At 31.5% G+C, this 18,893-nt stretch overlaps 1 protein-coding gene and 1 long non-coding RNA gene across 3 annotated transcripts in view; one reads left to right on the forward strand and one right to left on the reverse strand.

Moving 5' to 3' along the window:
- LOC141452545 (uncharacterized) overlaps nt 1-11,420 on the reverse strand; it is a 54,968-nt gene extending 43,548 nt beyond the window's left edge. Inside the window, exon 1 of one of the 2 annotated variants that reach the window (XM_074124820.1) lies at nt 11,088-11,420. The gene's annotated coding sequence lies outside the window, so the exon portion shown is untranslated. The remainder of the gene's footprint in view (nt 1-11,087) is intronic. The other variant, XM_074124821.1, reaches the window with a different exon arrangement.
- Nucleotides 10,487-18,377, forward strand: LOC141452550 (uncharacterized). The gene is made up of 3 exons (XR_012457449.1): nt 10,487-10,920; nt 15,696-15,826; nt 17,470-18,377. It is a non-coding gene; the product is annotated as an uncharacterized lncRNA (long non-coding RNA).
- Nucleotides 18,378-18,893: the final 516 nt, after the last annotated feature.

Below are 18,893 nucleotides of genomic sequence, written 5' to 3' on the forward strand. Positions count from 1 at the left end.
ACAACTAATGCACCATCAATTCGACTTTTAAGTAGACTACAACATCTCAACTGTAAATTTAATTAATGGTGGTTAAAAACAAAACAACAAACTCTTTAGAAACGATTATCTGATTCTGTAAGAATGTCAAATTACATGCAACACGTACCTAAAAACTTATTTTTACACTCTAGGGAGTGTAAGCAAGAAAAACTTGCGACATTAACAAACAATACACTACTGCAATATTGACTATGTTTTTGTTTCTACACTAAATTTGAACTTTCACCAACCAATTCTTTCATAGAGAATTTTTGTTATTCATTTTTTGTGTTTATTTGTTAACAATGTTATCTGAGGAAAATTTAAAATTATTTTTACAATATCCAAGCGTTGAAATAATACATGCAGAAACATTTATTATTTAAATGCTTTCTCTTATATACTTTAAAATATAAGGCGTTTCATTAGGTGAGCTATTAGAAGCGAGAACAGCAAAACTGAGGTTGATTTTAGTGCTGGAATCGATTCCTATTCATTGCTTTGAGTTTTCATTAATATTTTAATGAGAAATTTAAGTAAAGTATAAGTCTTCAAACTCGACACTTCAGTATGTTAGTTAATTTTAGAGCAGAACATATGAAGACGGTGAAACAGCACATTACACTGGATCATTATCTACTATTTCTCTTTTTTTCTTAAGCTTTACAATTAATTTAAGAGAACTGAGAGTTTACAGATGGAAATGAAGTTGCAGCAAGTAGAAAAAAATATAGAAACTAGACGGTGCGCAATGCCGCCAGCCCGTGGTGAACGGCTGTCTTATTGCGAGCATCTCTGTTCACTTTCGCTGGCAACCAGACCATCTCAATCTGCAACTCCACTTCATCATAGTATGACCACTTAATAATTCTTTAAAATAAACACAATTTTTTACATATTAAAATGTACTTTATAAATTTTACGCAGCCTCTTTATGAACTAGTACTTTTCAGTTTATTATTTTTCGTGAATTTAGAGAAATGTTATTGAAAATTATAAAAGCGAAGAAAGGATATTATCAATTTCAGTCTTAAGTGGAAATATTCTTTCTTCCCTTTGCATTAATGAATTTGACATAATAAGAATTAACAAAACAAGAGAAGGGACAGCTCAGTAGTTAGTGTACACTGGATTCGCTGCTGGCCCTTAGATTTTCTCTTCCCAGGAGCTACTTACCATACCTACTCTGTGTTTTTGTAACATGAATAATACTGTCTGGAATCCGGCGGTGCACAATAAAAAGCTCCGGGCTCCAATGACCCCAGATGCTAACGGGACTTAAATTTAAAAAACAAAATAAAATGATAATATAATAGAAAAGTACTAAGATAATTAGATTCTTATTTATGCTATTGTTACTAGAAATAAATATATAGGTATACGCTTACTTCATTCCCTTAAAGCAACAATTAACCCAACTCTTTACTCTCAGCTTAAGTTGATCTAAAGAAATCTAGAGAGTTAAATCTTTCTTTTAGAAAGGGTAACCTTGCATTCAACAAAAACGTAGATGTAAACATCTACAAAGATTTAAAAAGAAAATTCTACAGTCCTGTTTTACACAACATTCAACTTAAAAGTGAATTTTCCGAGAAAAACGTTTCATAGGAACAATCTACAGAGTGAGTGGAAATATTAATTGAAAAAATTCAAAGTACTTTTGAAAATCTTTAAACAAGGGAAAATCTATTCAGTAATTCGGTTAACGATTCGATTTCGATCCGATTTGGTTCAAAGCTTACAATCGGTAGCATGAACAGAATCAATTTTAAACTTTTCGCAATATTATGTTTTTTGTCTATAATCTATAAAAATGTCTTGTAATCTATACCAAAATTTCATTATAAAGTGATCATAGGTGTTTGTGTTTGATTGCCCACATGAATTGTCTTAAATTTTTCTAACTTTTTTGGTGTCAGTACTTTCAATCAAACTGCAGGACCTTTTTTATTACAAGTTGTCTGAAACTGTGTCTTTGGGCCTATAATTTAATTTATTTTATCTTTTTACAATAGTTATTTCCGTGACACCAGTGTAAAGGAACTGTAAGAAAATCACAATCTCCTCAAAAGATTGAAAATGTTTGGTTGTAAACTTCCTTTAGCCGAGAGATCATTATTTACACCTGAAAGAAACTTTCTCAGTGACTTCATGACCATTCTTAAAATCCAGATGTCCTTTAAAAATGTCCAGGTCTTGTTTTCATTCATATGAAGTTAAATAGAATACATGACGTCATTTTACAAAATTTCTGTTTGTAGATCTTCATATATCTGTGACACAGTTAAGTTAATGAAAAATGTTGGAAATAATTCAGTTAAAAGGAGCATTGTGATTTCAAAGTCTATAATTCTTCACCAGTCGCAATAGGTTATTGTCCCAAGTAAACGTGACTACCGCTACGTAATTACTTCCTTCGCTTGCTTTTGCCTTTTTGTTATGAACATTTTTTTTAATAATTACAACAATTTACGTAATAGAAATGAGCGTTCAATCAATCCGATTCAATTTATTGAGTACTTTTTTGGTTGTTTCAAAAACACTGAAATCTTTTTGGAAAAGTGAGTGAAAGGTTTCCCAGTTCAACAAAAAGTTATCCATTCATTTCCAGAATTAACATAACCCACCAGAACTTACAAGGCAAAGGAATTCTATTTGATCACAATATCTTAGTTTCTTTTCTCTGTGACAAGTTATTATTTGATTGTCTTTATTTTAAATTCTCAAGCATGAAAATAACAGAACTTCATGACAAGTGGGTTATTTGGGCATACTTGAAAGTACCAATTCAGATGTATGGACTTATATTATTAGCAACTAAATATGGTGCCACGATAGCAATCAGAGGCGAGGCCCGCTAAGCTAAAATGTATTGTGATACTGGGCTTGATTCCTAGTCTAGGGAAACAATTTATTTGATGGAGAAATTTAAAGTAATATAAGTTTACCAGTCACCTCTGTCCTTGAAGCCTAATTCAAATGTTGCGCTTAAAGTCAACCTAACAAAGTAGGCGACAGTTTACTTAATTTAATTTTATTATCTATTAAGCATTTAACTAATTGAAGGGTTAATTATGTAACAAATTTGAAGAGAATTGTTAGACAGGAACAACAATTTTAATGAACAGATTTTGTTTTAATTATGCAGCGATTTTTTTTTTCGAAATTAGTCTCTACAGTGAACAGGTGTCAAATCTGTTCGAAAGCAACAGATTCTGTAGCTTTTCTCAGAATATAAACATCTCAAAAACCCATCGCAATTATTTGAAAGAGTTCATTTTAAATTGTATTGATTAATGAATTTTTAAAACATCCTTCTTCAGGCTGCAGTTCTTCAAAATCATATAGTGATGTCAACTTCCATGTTTACAGTTTTTGTCACGCAGTTTTTCTTGGCTGGATACATATATCAAGACTTATAATGCGAGATTTACGTAGTCCTAATGTGTGAATGGGTTAGAATCTGAATAGTAGATAGATAGTACATTATTGCAGCATGAAATGTTTCACTTGTTCAGCCTCTCTTTGACAATTTACAGAAAATATCTAGAAATTATTCAGGAGTTTAGAGTAACCAAAAAAACATTAAAGCCGTTGTGAAGCACCACAAAACGGTAATAATAATATGTAATCAACTTCCATGAGGGGGTCCAAATTTACATTAGAAATAAATTACACCTCCGACGGGTTTAGCAATAAAATAAATAAATCTTTCTGTTGAGCTGATATTTTGTAAGATCTAATCATCCACTTATTTGGTAACTTTATGAGTGGTAACTAACCTCAAGCGTGTAAACTAACCAAATTATTATCATTCACCAAAGAACGGAAAGTGTTACAATAACACTTAGACTCGAGTTATTTCATTTAATATGTAGTTGTGTTTTCAATCGTAGATTACAGAGTTTAAGGATTTGGTAAACTATAGAAAACTGGAACTATTAGGTGAAATGAATTGGACGCGTTTTATAAATGAGGTAGTGGCTAACTAAAAAGTTACGTAATTTTGAAGGTGAGGTATTTTATGGTGTATGAGAGGTCTGAAGGAGACAAGGCGGTCTCGCAGGCCAGCCACACGGCAATAGCGACATATGAGGGCCTGGTGAAACTGGCCGAACAGTTCACTAACTAGATGCCAGTATATCTGTACCGTGACCAATTATTGAGTACACCGAACCGTCCACTTCTCCGTCAGCCACTACACCTTTCCCACTTCAGTTTCCCTGTTCATATATAAACCAACAACTACCTTATTATCTCTACCCCCTCTTAACTAAGCTAGACAATTATCAATAGATCACTCAGATTTCCGGTCAACTTTTCTAGTCTTTTCATCTTGAAAACAGGAAGTAATTACATTGTGTAAAAGTGGCCAATTAATTGAATGCTAGCATTTTTAATACTTGGGATTTGGCTTTTTCTGTATTATCATAATGTAAAATGAAGAAGTAAACTCTTTAAAGACTCATCCTATCTTCATATGTAAAATGAAGAAACAAGCTCCTTTGAAGAAACATACTGTTATCTTTTCTGTAAGAATAAGTAATCTCTTTGAGGAATCATACTTTTATCATAATATATAACAATAAAGAAACAATCTCTTTGAAGGTTGTTCATACTTTTATATTACAGGAGTTATTAAGGATTCATAACGAGGGAAACTTCTGAATTCGTGAAATTCATTAAATCGAAAAGTGAACTCAACTAGACTATCCACATCGAGGAGTGGTGACTTCCCGAACTGAACATTGTCTGTCGCGTTATTTATCTTTTCCAGGATAACTATCATTTTATTCAGCTAATGTTCATAAATCTCTTCTGGGTTTAATCCTGATAAATATTTAGTTCTGTAAGGCTTCAATTATCCTTCTTCTTAAATTAAACTTCAACTATTAAAAACATTTTCTACATAATTAATGGTGTTACTTCGTATTCAGACAAAAAAATTGAGGTATTCAGATAAAACGACTAAGTTATTAACTGCCTTAAAAAAATAATAATGATAAAATAATTAAATAAAGTAAAAGATATATTTTTGGGTTGTTTTGATTGCTCAAAGTAATTCTACCTAGAAGTTTTCTAATTCTACTTGAAACTCGCGGAATCAGTGGATCAGATCATTCATGATGATTTATAGTGATTGCTTAAGGAAGCCAATAGAGTGAGACAACTCCCAGGAATCAAATCTAACTCTAAGCAGAGAGATCGTCATTGTTAAAGGAGAAGATGGACTTTTGCAGTAGATTACTTTGCTGTATTAATTTATTTAATCTTTGGCAATGGCTTTCGTTGGGATCTTCTACAAAATATCTTCATTTATCTGATTTTTGAATGAAGTACAAAATTCACCGCCCCTTTTATGGATAATTCGTTTTATTGATTTATCTATTTTTCACTGCAGAAAGTTCAAGAGGCATCTAAGTTCGATAAAATTTAGCTAAAGTAAAATGAAAACGAAATTATTATTGCATTACGAAACACTTTGGATAGGGTATATTTTGTAAAAGTGTAAATGGTTGAGAATTTTAAACGGTGATTATTGTACAATAACAATGACTCTTCTTCTATGATTTGAAATCTTATAATTTCTCGATGATTTGGAAATTTCTTAAATGAAAATATTAATCCTTCATTTTGTTTAGAACCTGTACAATTGAATGTCATGTTTCAGACTTGTCTTTAAAACAAAGAAAGAAATATCTTTCTGTTTTGTCTGTGAATTAGGTTTCTTTGCTGAAGAAGTAACCTTAGATGATTAAGAATGCTAGTTAAATTGCTTGAAGGTCGAAAGTTCAACCGCGGACAAATTCAACCTGAAGCTAAGGCAATATGCGAGTCACACCTATAGTGGGCTGGACCTACATCTATTAATGTAAAGGACGACCTTCATATGAGAGCTGACTTTGAGTTGCTCCCGCTGAACTCGCAGGTGATCACAGCATGAGCAGCCCCTCCTCTTCCCCACAAGATATTATCTTCAGATCTTTATTTATTCTTAGCTGAAGGCTTTATATTTATGGGTGCAGAAGGATGTGAAAAAATTAAGAACAACAATAAACAGTGTTCCTTCAATTTAGTATCATTTCATTTAGAATTCTGTTCGTATTTTTCCTTCAACAAGCCTCTGGGAATTCTCTCTTTTAGACTATCTCGAAATTATGCAGCTTTAATTAATAGAAATTAAGTTCTGCTTGTCTGTGTAAAGTGACTTCCTAAATTACCATTATTTATTTAGAAAAGTAGTTTTAATCCTAATCTATTTAATGCTCTGAGCATAATTTTAGAAATAAATTAAATGAGACTGCGATTTATCTAAGAAAATATGATGAATGTAAACCTTTGAAGCTAGAAAAAGGTTAAAAATAAAATTCTCGTAACAATTTTATTTAGAAGAACTGGGAAAGAAGATTTATAAGGCAAATCAATTAGTTAAAACTTGAAAATAATTGCATTGCGAATTTTATTAATGACTTATTGAATAAAACCTTGTGATTTGCCTTCTTTAGCAAATTTGGTAGACTATCTGCCTATTATTCAGAAATAAGTAGGTAAAATTTGTAACATAGTTTCGACAGATCATTGGATCTTAGGTTAATTTCCACACAGAGAGAAGGAGATTAGCCCCTTCTTCGGCTTCAGGCTTCCTGCGGGAATCCTAGATAATCACGGAAACAATAGATACTTCTTTTCTGACCGTAAGTTGTACGGTTTGCCTCCTCCAAAGTTTTCGCTTGAAAGTCGACTTTTAAAGGTTCCTTTGAGTTTATGGATTCACGTTTCGGCTACTACAAGTTTCAGAAAATATTCCTCACATCTTGGCAACCCCCTTCCGACCATTACAATTTGAGCAAATACTTAATTTCTTTTTAACAATTCGAATAATGGTTTTGAGGAGGTTAATTTTCCATGCCGGCGATTAAATTTCTCTAAAAATACGATTGCATTAATACCAACTGTTTCATTATGGATTCTGGGATTTTCTCAGATGGAGTTGCATCTTAAGTAAATTCATTTCACCATTGCATGTTGAACTATTCTATACTCGTTAGGGTTATGAAATATCTTCCAGAGGCTCAATTTCTCACGATAAGTTCATCAATTTTCTTTTAAGTTCAATGTATATGGCCATAGTATTATTTATTCGTCTATCCCACCTCCACAGCACTTTTTGTTATTATGAAATGGTATTAACTGTTACAAGTTTTAAATGAGAAATTCTTTAGTGACAATTCAATGGTCTGTAATTACTTCTTCACTAACCAGAGAATCTTCCCTCTGCCTTGACACAGTTTCTGACTTTTTTTTTAGTTTCTCAGCTAATCTCAATGCAGCACTTGCAGTCGCAGACAGTCTTTCAGGTTCACGGGACTTGCTTTCTTGAAGATCAATCACCGCAAATCTAATAGAAAGGTTCTTGCAGCGTGGAAATAAGATTTACTATCAATTAAAAACCCTTTCTACTACTACTACTGTATTTTCCTCCTTTTTCTCCAGATTCTTAATTAAGGTACAAATCACCATCACAGAGGGAAGTAGCCACACTAGATCATCTCGATCCTCTTCAGTTTAAAGCCAGTTCTCTAAGAATCAAAGGTTATACTAAACAAATAGAATGTTGCCAATGAGGAACGAAACATTCCCATATTAATTAATCTATAAACTTTTATAGTTTAGAGTCTAGACCAAGGAGATCCATTAAGCTTCCTTCCGCTCCCTTTATACCACAGCACTGTTTTTTCTTTTTTAAATACTGAACACTTTCTGATCTTCAACTAATGTTAGTTGGATTTAGTATTAGTTGGATAGTGGTTAAGCATTTTTTGGTTCTCTAACATCGATATTCTCAGTTTTACCTTATGCTCCTTCAGTAAATAAAGTTGTCTAACTGGCATTAGGAACAGCCTAAAGCTAGCTGATTCTGTATTCGCTATATTTTAGATATTATTACAGATTTCATATTTAAAAAATTAGGTGAACTAAAGCAAAAACAGTTTCTAGAGGAAATAAAGGGAACGGCGACAGCAGAAAAATAGTGGCCACACTGCTTGAAGAGTTGGAATGCATAAAGAAACAGTTGGTGAAAGGTAGCTCTCAGACTGGACGGCCGAACGAACTGTCGGGTGTGGAGCTCTCAAACAATTTATGTAACATATTTTGCCTGCACAATATTATCTTGTTTTCACTCCCACTCATAAGAAAACATGGTCTTATGTGCGAGCATACACAATACTCTATACATTTTTAACCAACTATAATTTCCCGTTACCATTTTTATGAAAACATTACTCAGTTAAGGCCCGTAAAATGTTTTTAATCTCTTCCTATTCTCTTTAAATGAAAATATCTGTGGCCGTTTTGTAAGTCAATAAAAGAAGAATTAATTGTAATCATCCTAACTTCTTGTAATTCATTGATAAACATCTCATTAGTAAAACAAAAAAGTTCACTAACTGGGACAGGCCCAACCTAATCTCAATGCACAATTCCTTATTTGTTATGAATACATGTATTTTGTCACTATTTGCTGAGTTTCGAAACAACCAGTTCATTTAGGCTGCTTTCAAAGCGAACTGGATTCTTTTTTTTTTTTTTTTATAATAAATCTGTTTGTACATAACATTCTATTTCAAAGACTGGTATGTGTTAAAAGTCTTAGTCGGTCAGGGCCCCTTTGAAAGTTTTTTTTTTATACAATTACTAGTATTTAAATAGAATTCAAATTGGCGCATATAAAAATAAAACAGTCAGCCAGATGAAATAAATCGATAAAAAGAAGTGAGGAAATGATCACATTTTTGCTTTTAACTTTTTTGTTGTTTATTATTTAATATTTTTAAATAAGGATGTTCATGTTTTTTGTTCAGAAAGCCGACAAAGAACAGATTTAAAGGGTTACACCATTTGGGGAAGTTACATTACGTACGACATCCATGGCCGGTTTGTCATTAAGGGCATTGCAACCTCTACATTCCTGGCTGATATAATTTTTTACGGATTTTATTAACTTTCCTTAAATCACGAAAAGTTACGTAATTTTTCCTCTGTAATATTAACCTTTTATTTAAAAAGTTAGTTTACTTATGCTTAATTAATGTTAAGTATATATTGTGTAGATGGAGTATGAAGAGAACAAATTGACTTTACCTTTTTATTTTTCATTTTATAACAAACAATTATGATACTTTTTCCACTTGAATATCAAAAAAGCTGTACTATTTCTAACAGAGAACTTATCTTCAGTAATTGCAACATTCTAAACATTCAATTACAACTTCAGACATACCAATTTTTAAAGGAATAGAAGTTGTAATGAAAGAGTTCTACATTCTCTATTAAAATTTTTTGTAATATTAGATTGTACCCCTCACTAAAAACCTTCAGTTTCTTAAGTTCATAGCCTTTACGGGCCTAATACAACCGCTGGCAAGCTATACCTGCTTAAGTTGTCCATTTCTTTTGACTTAATCTGATAAATTTTGGTTTTCCTTCCTCAATTTCTTGTACTGACCAACTAGTTCTCTGGTTCACCAGCTCCAAGTATTATCGCAATCTAAGTATTTAAGATAGGATGAAATAGCAAATTGGGAACATTATTTTATGTTCTTTTTTAACTTTAGGTTCTCACAGACACCATCATCCCAGAAGCAGCCCAGTTTTCTTTTATCTTCTACAATTTTTGAACGTACATGTTTTGAGAGCAATATTTTGTATTTATGAATCTTCGCTTCAGATTGGGAAATTACTGAATCTCCACGTATTCTTATTAAAACAAATTGCCTTTTAAATTGGAATTTCTGCTCAACTGCAGTTATCCCTTCACTAGAAGGAAATAAAAGCGATGCTAGGCATCAATAAGAGTTACCCTATTGAATAAATAAGCTCCAAGCTTCCAAATTCACATTTTTTAACTTTAAATTTGGTATTTTAGCAATACAATTACTGCATTTCAGTAATGTATAAGTTAGTGGTAATTGTGGAGTTGTAATGAACAAGTTTGTGTTCACCACAAGTCAATTTTTCTATGCAACAAAAAAAATCTAAAATAGAAGATTAGAGCCCCAGCGAATACAAAAATAAATCGCTAATAACTAAAAAAATCATTTATACGAATAGCACTTTTGGTTAACTGTGGCTAAAATCTGAGAGATTTTTTTTATTTGAGGTACTATGCAAAAACCATTTTGTCTCGAAGTAATATAGAACCTGTTGGTAATATGTTCTATGTTTGAAAAGAATAATAATAATAAAAGTTACCCTGCCCAGAAAAGGACTGGTAAGCACAGTGTATTGTAATATCTACCTTAAGAATCAATCAGATATAGTCAATTTTTTGGGGAAGTGTCAGAGAATAGTCAACAAAGAAAAGGCTAAGTGAAGAAGTTGAAGGGGCCCAAGATTCTGACTGGTGATGACCCAGTCAGGGTCATTCACCATCTTCTGTCTCTAACTCATCCTTACTCAGCCTATGTATTGTAATAATGGCACACTAATTTGCCATATTTATTTATCGCAAAATCGTTTAAAAGTTTTTAATTAGTAAAAATAGTTTACCTTTAAACAGAACATATTGTTAAAATTTAAATTGTTTTTAAATTTTTTGGAAACAGCTATTCAGCACTCACTTAAATCACCTAATGTTCCTTTTAAAAATGTATTTATTACCAGAAAGAAAATCTAAAAACGTTGGTAGTCCTTGATAAAAAGTATTGTGCACCTACGTTACTGCCCACTCGTTGTAGTCTTTCTATTACCACAGTAGATTTGCAACAAATGTGAGAGGCAGACGGTAGATAAGACGATCATCTGGTACAGAATGGACATAACATATCAAAACAACTTTCGTTTGAATTTGATCGCCAGTCCGCCTTCTTTAGAGAAATCAACTGTAACACTCAATTGGCAAGTACCAAGTTCACTTACTTCCTCGATTCTACTTTGAGAATTCTTCCGGGCCATTGACGCTCCATATCAGTCTGCTTTATTACATTCTTTTAGCTCCTGTTATTAATTAAAAACTTGAAATACCTTAGGGTAGTGTTAAAATAAATAGTAACATTTTCACTTACGTAGTGACAGTAGGCGCTCGGCTGCAGAGGGATGCAAAAAAAGATTTCTTCTATGACACCACATACATATAATGTTAATGAAAATACCTATAGGTTTTCTTGTTGGCGCAACGCGGCTGTAAAAAGCCGACGGTCGCAGAACTAGTCAGGCGCGAAGTGACAACAAAGCAGTCGTTAACTACTGCTGTAGCTACCTATCTTCACATAAACTTTAATAATATAAATATCACACCCACAGGCACTAATAACAACTACACAGAGCAGACATTACCATCCACTACTTTGACACCAACATCCAGCTGCTCTCCTGAGCTGACTGACTTCGCTGCAGAACTCTCACCGTTAAAGTGATCGGCTCAGTTCGGTTTTCTTCGGCAATTTACTTACTAAAGCCATTCGCGCAGTCCCCCCTCTTGTTATTAAAATCCTTTCTAGACGCTACCTTTTATTTTTTTCTCGATAAATCCCTCGAATTTCGTTCTGGTATGTTAGTGGGAAGGACATGGTCTATAAATTGAAACAGAAATCTCTGCGTTTAGCCTTGTAGAATGTTGTTGCTTAACAGTGAGTAACAAGAGACTCAAACACATTGAACAGGAAGCCAAAGGAATTTCAAATTTTACAGGTTCTCAAGAACAATAACAAAAAACTTCTCTTCCTGAAGATTAGAATGATATTGAATGTCTGAGACTGTAACTGAGAATTCTCCCTCACACTCTGAATACCTGCAAACCAAAGATATTTTTAAGTTAATTGAAGGATTCTCAATAAAGCCTTTACCCTTAATTATTAAAATAGTTACCTTTAAAAAAAGTAATGCAAATATAATATTATAGAATAGTTGTTTGTTTGAATATTTGTTCTAATCTAATTTTATTTGTTGTTGATTTCTTTGGTTTGCTCTCTCAAAAGCAATTTACAAAGCTATGTATACTATTAGTTTACTAATTCCGTTTTTATGAAGCATCTTTTGAATCAGACTCTAAGATATAGATTTCCTATTCCTTTCTCACTAATAGAATCAGTTTTTTTTAAAGCCCTTTCTTATCAGACAGCAATGGTTGCTGGTTGAAATGTTGAATATACCTTGGTCAGGTGTGCGTGCATAACATGCGCATCATTTTTACTCCTTATCTTGTTGAAAATAGTTCCACTTTTCTTTCACCATTGTTTTCATCAGTAATCATGTGGACTTAATAAGCCATTTGAAACTATTTTCCAGGAAAATTGATTTCATTGAGATACTTATGAACTAAAGTCCTTATCCTTCTAAAGGGAACCTTTTGAAAAATTTAATAGTCTTCCCTTAACAAAATATCTATGGACATTAAAAGCAACATTAGAGAATCATATTTTGTAGAAAATCCTGTTTAAAGTTTTCTGTACTTTTCAGAAGTAGCTGGAAAAAGGCCTCCAACTGTTTTCTATGCAGGTTATTTTAAACTGATCTACCATAAACCTACAGTTTTTTTATTGCCTACATTTATTTCTCTGAAAAATTATTTTGAAAGTACTGAGATCTGAGTTAGGGAGGATTGTTTTTATGAAACTATTTTGAGCTATGAAAACACAAGATATGTATGTATCTTTGGTCAGATAATTACAATTATGTTAGTGTTGTGTAATACATACTTCTGTTTACTTACATTCAATTGAATATTAAATTGATTTCGTCTATTGTTTGTGAAAGTTTTCTTGGTTTGCTGAAAGATGTCGCAGCCTGCTTAGAATATAAAAACTGTTCTTATAGACGTGTTAACAACAAATCTTTTTTATTTTTTGCATCTAGTTCAATACTGTCTGCTAACTCGGGAGAGTCGTGCTCCTCAACATGAACACAATAGAATTACCCACCTACAAATTGTCTATTGTTTTACAAAATGTGGCAATCACCATTTTCTTTTAGATCTAACTAAACTAAATAGACATAAACAGAATGGAAATAAAATAATAAGTTGCAAAATAAAGTGAGATTAGTTTATCAATGTAGGTATGTGTTTTTTCTCTATGTGAAAGATTTTTATCCAATTTTTAAAGAGTTCAAAACCCACTGAATCATCACTGAATAATATTTCATAAAAAAAAGTAAAGAATTTCAAGTTGGAATCACAAAACACGTTTATTTCACGTTGTGTTTAAATGTTGCTACGAACGCCAGGATTTGATAAGTAATTCAGTGATATTTAATACCACTAAATTTAGGAAAAATAGGCTGAGGTCGGCAAAAGATATATTAAGATCACAATTTGTTCAGAACTCTCATTAACTTAATATATGAATGTGCATCTTTCAATTAAAAGTCTCAAATCTACGAATGTTCAATTTTTCAGATATTTTTACTAAGGTAGTCTCCAGTAAGAAGGAAATCTTAAACAGAGAAGCAATAGATAATGCTAATTTAGTTAATTCTTAATTCAACAGAAAACAGAAATAAATACCAGTAAATTTATAATTAATAGGAGCGATATTTTATGATTTTAGAAAATCGCTTGCTTATTGCACATGTTACTGATATTTCTCGCAGAATCGAGAAATAGACATAATAAACTAGAGAAAAGTGTGAAAAATTGAAATTAGATTCAAAACATTAAACAAAGAGAAAAGGTGTATTGATGTAGAACGTTGTTTTGAATGTTTCATTATTTTCATGATTGATTTGATTATTCTCTAGTTTAATAAGTTTGAACAATCAATATCGTGAAATTGAATAGTTTAAGGGGAAGTGGGGTGAATAAATTTGTTTCATCATACCCTGGATTTATAAAAAATGTATTATTACATTGAGAGCAAACATTTTGCTGGAGGCGAATCTAAACTGATTAGTATGCATCATGAAGATGAGGTTGATTTACAAGCCAACAAGCGCAAGATCAAAATGTCAGTGGATCTTCTTTTTTGCAAAACAGGTCGGCCACCCCCTTCTAATGTTGCAAGGACGACGACGTTGCTACAGTAAATGTCAGGTGCTTTTTTTTTCATTTTTTTCTTTTTGGTTTTCGAGTACGAAACGTAAAGGTTATACTTTTATCTAAGATTTATATTCCTCAAGAACAGAGATGTTCGATAATTTTCCCAGGACTTAAACTTCAAAGAGGAAAAGAAAAGTTGGAACGGATCTCCTTATTAAGAATGTTTTTGTAAGACTATAAAATGTGCCAATGAAACTAACCGACACTAACGAAACTAACGGAATATTCAGAAAGGGGAACCTTTCATGAATGATGACATCCCTGGAGGTCCTAATTAAGAAAGCCGAAACATTCGAATGGTATTTGAATATCTGTACAGATTCGGATTCCAAATTAACTACACGATTTTTCCCCAAAAAAGAGACGTAAAAAAAAGATGTTTACGTCACTGACCAAGAAGAGAGGAAACTAAATCTGTGAAGTGAAACATGTTCCGGTAAATGAGAGCCTATACTAAAATTAAAAGACCAAAAACTAAGAGTTGCGGAAGTAGCAAACTGCCCAGTGTTCATAAGCATAAAGTGAAAGATCAATAAGGATGGGGAAGTTCTTGGCACACCATAATCATGCGGATCTTTCTTGTATTTTGAGGTTTAAGTTTGAAACTCTTAAGAAACTTTTTTCTCGATCTAATATCTTACCAAATCTTGGCGTCATTAATGAGTGGTAAGTAATTAATTACTTAATATCAACAACCAAAATAGAGGTTTCCAATTTCAGCATAACTTGTACAGTGGCAGTGATTGATGTCTTTAACTTATCAAATAGAACCAGTTTTCGTATTCTATTGTGAAAACTTAAAGAATTTTGTTTCTACTTCTGGATTATAACCTATTTTGAAAATAAATTTATTATAGGAAGAGGCAATGAGAAGAAAGACGGTCTTTTAAACGGAAATGAAATCACAGTCCAAAATTAAAATTTAATCATAAAAAGAGTGTCTGAAAAGAGAGAAAAAGAAAGGGAAAATGAATTAATTTTAATTAAAAATTATATTTTATAATTATTAAAACTTAAGAGTAAATTTTTTCTATGATTTCTCTAGTATTCGATGTGCCATGCTAGGTGTCTCGAAAGGTAACAAACATATTAAGTCAGTAAATCAAATACATATCTTAACAATATTACATCTATAATTGCCATTACATACTGCAGATATGATTTTTCTTCAACAGACCTTAGTATGGAATAAACCGCACAGTTCTCTGTTCAACTGTGGCAAACATATTCTAAAGTGTAAAATATTTTTTCGATGCGGTAATTATTGTTTACCATACAAGCTAGTTGTGGTGTATGTTGGGAGATAGTTCCAGAAAGTTGGCCAACATAATACTGGAGGTTAGAGTGAAGCGGAAGTGTTGCAGCAAGTGGTTGGAGCACCTGTTAAGGCCAGTAACCACGAGCAAATACGAGCTAATTTCCTATTACTTATGGTCTTTTGCCGTTTTAGATTTATTCAATATTTATGATTACGTTTCGACTTAATCAACTTAAATGTTGTTCTTTTCCAAAGTACTTGTACATTGTATTATACCAATTTATCTCTCGCGTCATTCATTTATACATTACTTGCTGTAAATTAACAAAAAAACTGTCATTGCAAGTAACGCATAAATCTTTTAAGTTTTTGGCTGACTAGGTCCTTCTACGCTGTACCAATAATGTTGAGAGGAAATTCAGATGTGGATTTAGTCAAATCTGGATTAAAAGGCAGTACTTTGGAGGATGGAACAAAGATAGACTAGAACAGAAGTTCAAGAATCACACAAGGTAAGTTGGAATGAAGTGGTAAAGTCAATTCATCACTTAAAATAAATTTTAACTTAATTAACTTTTTACATCAGCTTCACCAGTGACTTGTAAGTTTGGTAAATCAATAATTAAATGTGTGTTATGGTTTCTGTTTAATCATAAAGTAATTTTTCTTTTATTTCTAATAGGGGTTTAAAAACAAACAAAAATTCATTTATCTGACAATGAAGTTAGTTAAAAGTTACCCTTTAATGAGAATCTAAACTTTGCAGGCTGTTATACATATATATCCACATCGAACTAGTGTGCATAATTGGCAGGCTAAACCTTGAGTAAATCCTAAGATATACAAATTGTGTTCTATCACTGGGAAAAACTATGCTTATTGTCGCCAAAGCTAGGTCTGCTGTAAATGAAATCGTAGAAGAAAATCGTCTAGATACTGGTTCCCAAAATTTTATGTTTCTAAGATGGAAATAAAGGTTCAGGGTAGCTATCATGTGGTTTTGATGAAGCTGTACGGGTATAAACTTCAAAAAGAGCCAATCTAACTGCTTGCAGCAGGGCTATATAATCTATCATCTAAAAGCATAAGTGGTACTTTTTAATTAGTACTTTTCTTAATTGCACTTTTTATTGGGGAAAAAACTTCATAATAAGTCCATAATAGCCTTTAAAATAATAGTAGAACCGATTATAGGATAACTTACATGATTTATAAATTCAAAAGTAATTAAAGAATATATTTTTAAATGCATAAAGATAAAAATAAAATTATCCTGGCATAAACCCTTTCATTCTTTTTATTTTTATTAATTTCTGTGAGAAAAGAAAAATTTTAATGCACTTATACATAATGTAATATTGAAACTCTTTAGCAAAGCATCATCTTTATCTCTCCTGTAATTCACTGCATCGCTGCGCTCATGTATCAATAAAAAATATGTTCACTTGACTAATAATAATACTGTTTTTGAATCTATAAAGTAGAACTTAAATTTCATAGTTGTTTTTAAATGATCATACATTCATTCAATAAATGAGAATTGCGTTGTTTAGTTTTGTCTTTTATTGTTGAAATAACTGAATGAAAAAAAACATTGTATAATTGCCTTGAGCTGTAAAGTTGGCAGGCGGCCTGCTTTTTATTGTTTTGTTTCTTCTTTCTGAGTGTGCTGTTGTAGAAATGAAAGCAAGGCCCTTCTCAACAGCACAATACACCTCTCACTATCGTCAAGTCGATCTTCCTGTCTGACAGCATCTCGCCATGTGTTGTGCCTCGGCCAACTCATCTATTTCTTCAATCTTTTATATATTTGTTTAATTTCCCTTATTTGTTAGTTAAACTATTAACTTTAAATTATTACTCAAGCCACTGATCTACCAAGACTGGAAGTGTAACTTCCTATTCCGACAAACTCTAATAGGGATGAAGATTAAGGAAAATAAGATCAATATTATAAATTAACGATTGTATCATTGGTATGAAGTTGTACATAGGTATATTACTTGCAACACGTCTAGTAAAAAGTCTATTAACTTAAAAACTAAAGAATTGGATAAATTGCCAATCTTCTATGGTTTTATATGGCCAAACCTCCTCTAGTTTTAATAATATGATGTAAAAAAACTTTATTCAAACTTATTGCTATTACTTTTAGAATGACGGAGTATGGAAATATTTATTAGCAGTAAGAAGGAAGGAAAATGAATTAAAACTTGGTCTAGCTCCTTAGATATTACTGACAGATCATGAAAAACTAGACCACAAATGCTTGCATAATTTAGTAAAGTTATATAAATTAAAGCGCTCATTAAAAAAAGTAGTTTTAAAGTTATGTACCTTTTTTTTTTTTTTAGAAAAGCATAGTATCATGATTATTTTATGCATTGAAAATTATGCACACTGTGCATCTTTGAAATTGTGCTTTATTTATTTTTCAATTTTTGATACGGTTTTTGTATATGTTCTCTCAAAAATGTACTAAGATAAAAAAGTTTTTTGAAAAAATCAAATTGGCTCAAGTTTTCTTTTGATGATAAAGCATCGCCGAAGTAATAAAATTTGTTATAGTTTAGTTTAATTAGACTATTTCGGCATAGAGTCACAACAAGAATAAAAGTGTATTGCAACTATAAAACAATTTAATTACTTTAATTACTTGTGCTCAAAAAATAAATAAATAAATAAAATAAAAAATAAATAAATAAATAAAATATTGACCTTCTATGCATAAGATTCTCATTTGGGAATATTCTACTAACATTCTATCACCTATTAAAAAACCTAGAAAATATTCTATTTATATTTTTTATCATGCGATGATCAAGATTATTCTTGTAAAATTTAAAAATTAATGCTCGAAAAACTATCTTATTTCTACATAATAAACCTCAGATTTTGTTTTAAATATAAATTGGACTAGGTACGAGTAAGTGCTGACATCTTGTAATTTTGTGAAGAATTAACTAAAACCAAACTGTATAAAACATCAGAACAAATTCAAGATTATTTATTATGTAGAAATCTTTCATGTTATGATTTGAAAGCTTTAATCTTTTGCATCTATATGAAAGATATTTGAGTTTTCATTTTGTTTGAAAAAAAAAGTATACCATAAGGAGCAAAAGCATGCCATAAACTTTTTCTCATTTATTTTTTTGATTTTGTTTTCACTTGCAGACTTGTAATTATATTTATAATTTAGAGCAGAATAAAACAAAAAATATCAAACGAATTTTAAATATTCACATTATCCTGTAAACGATTTCTGAAACATTAATTTATTGCATTTTTATACAAGATAATTGAATTTTTCATTTAGTTTGAATTAGAGTTACACTATAGGATGTACCTACTGGTTTTTTGGTTAAGAAAAGCTTTGAACTCATATTTATTATTTGTTTTGGTTGTAATTTGCTTTATGGGCCAATATATTGTTGTCAAAACTGCATATCTTTTTAACTAAATTATTCTTTTCTTGCTTCTGTTCTATACCTTACTTTTCTTGAGTGCATAGACTGTTCGCTGCTTTATTTCGTGGGATCTTTTATTTTTAAATTCTTTTCTAATCCAGATCGATTA

Source organism: Rhodnius prolixus, unplaced genomic scaffold (assembly GCF_049639745.1).
Source record: "Rhodnius prolixus isolate KJV_2025 unplaced genomic scaffold, Rpr scaffold_3, whole genome shotgun sequence".
Lineage (NCBI taxonomy): Eukaryota > Metazoa > Arthropoda > Insecta > Hemiptera > Reduviidae > Rhodnius > Rhodnius prolixus.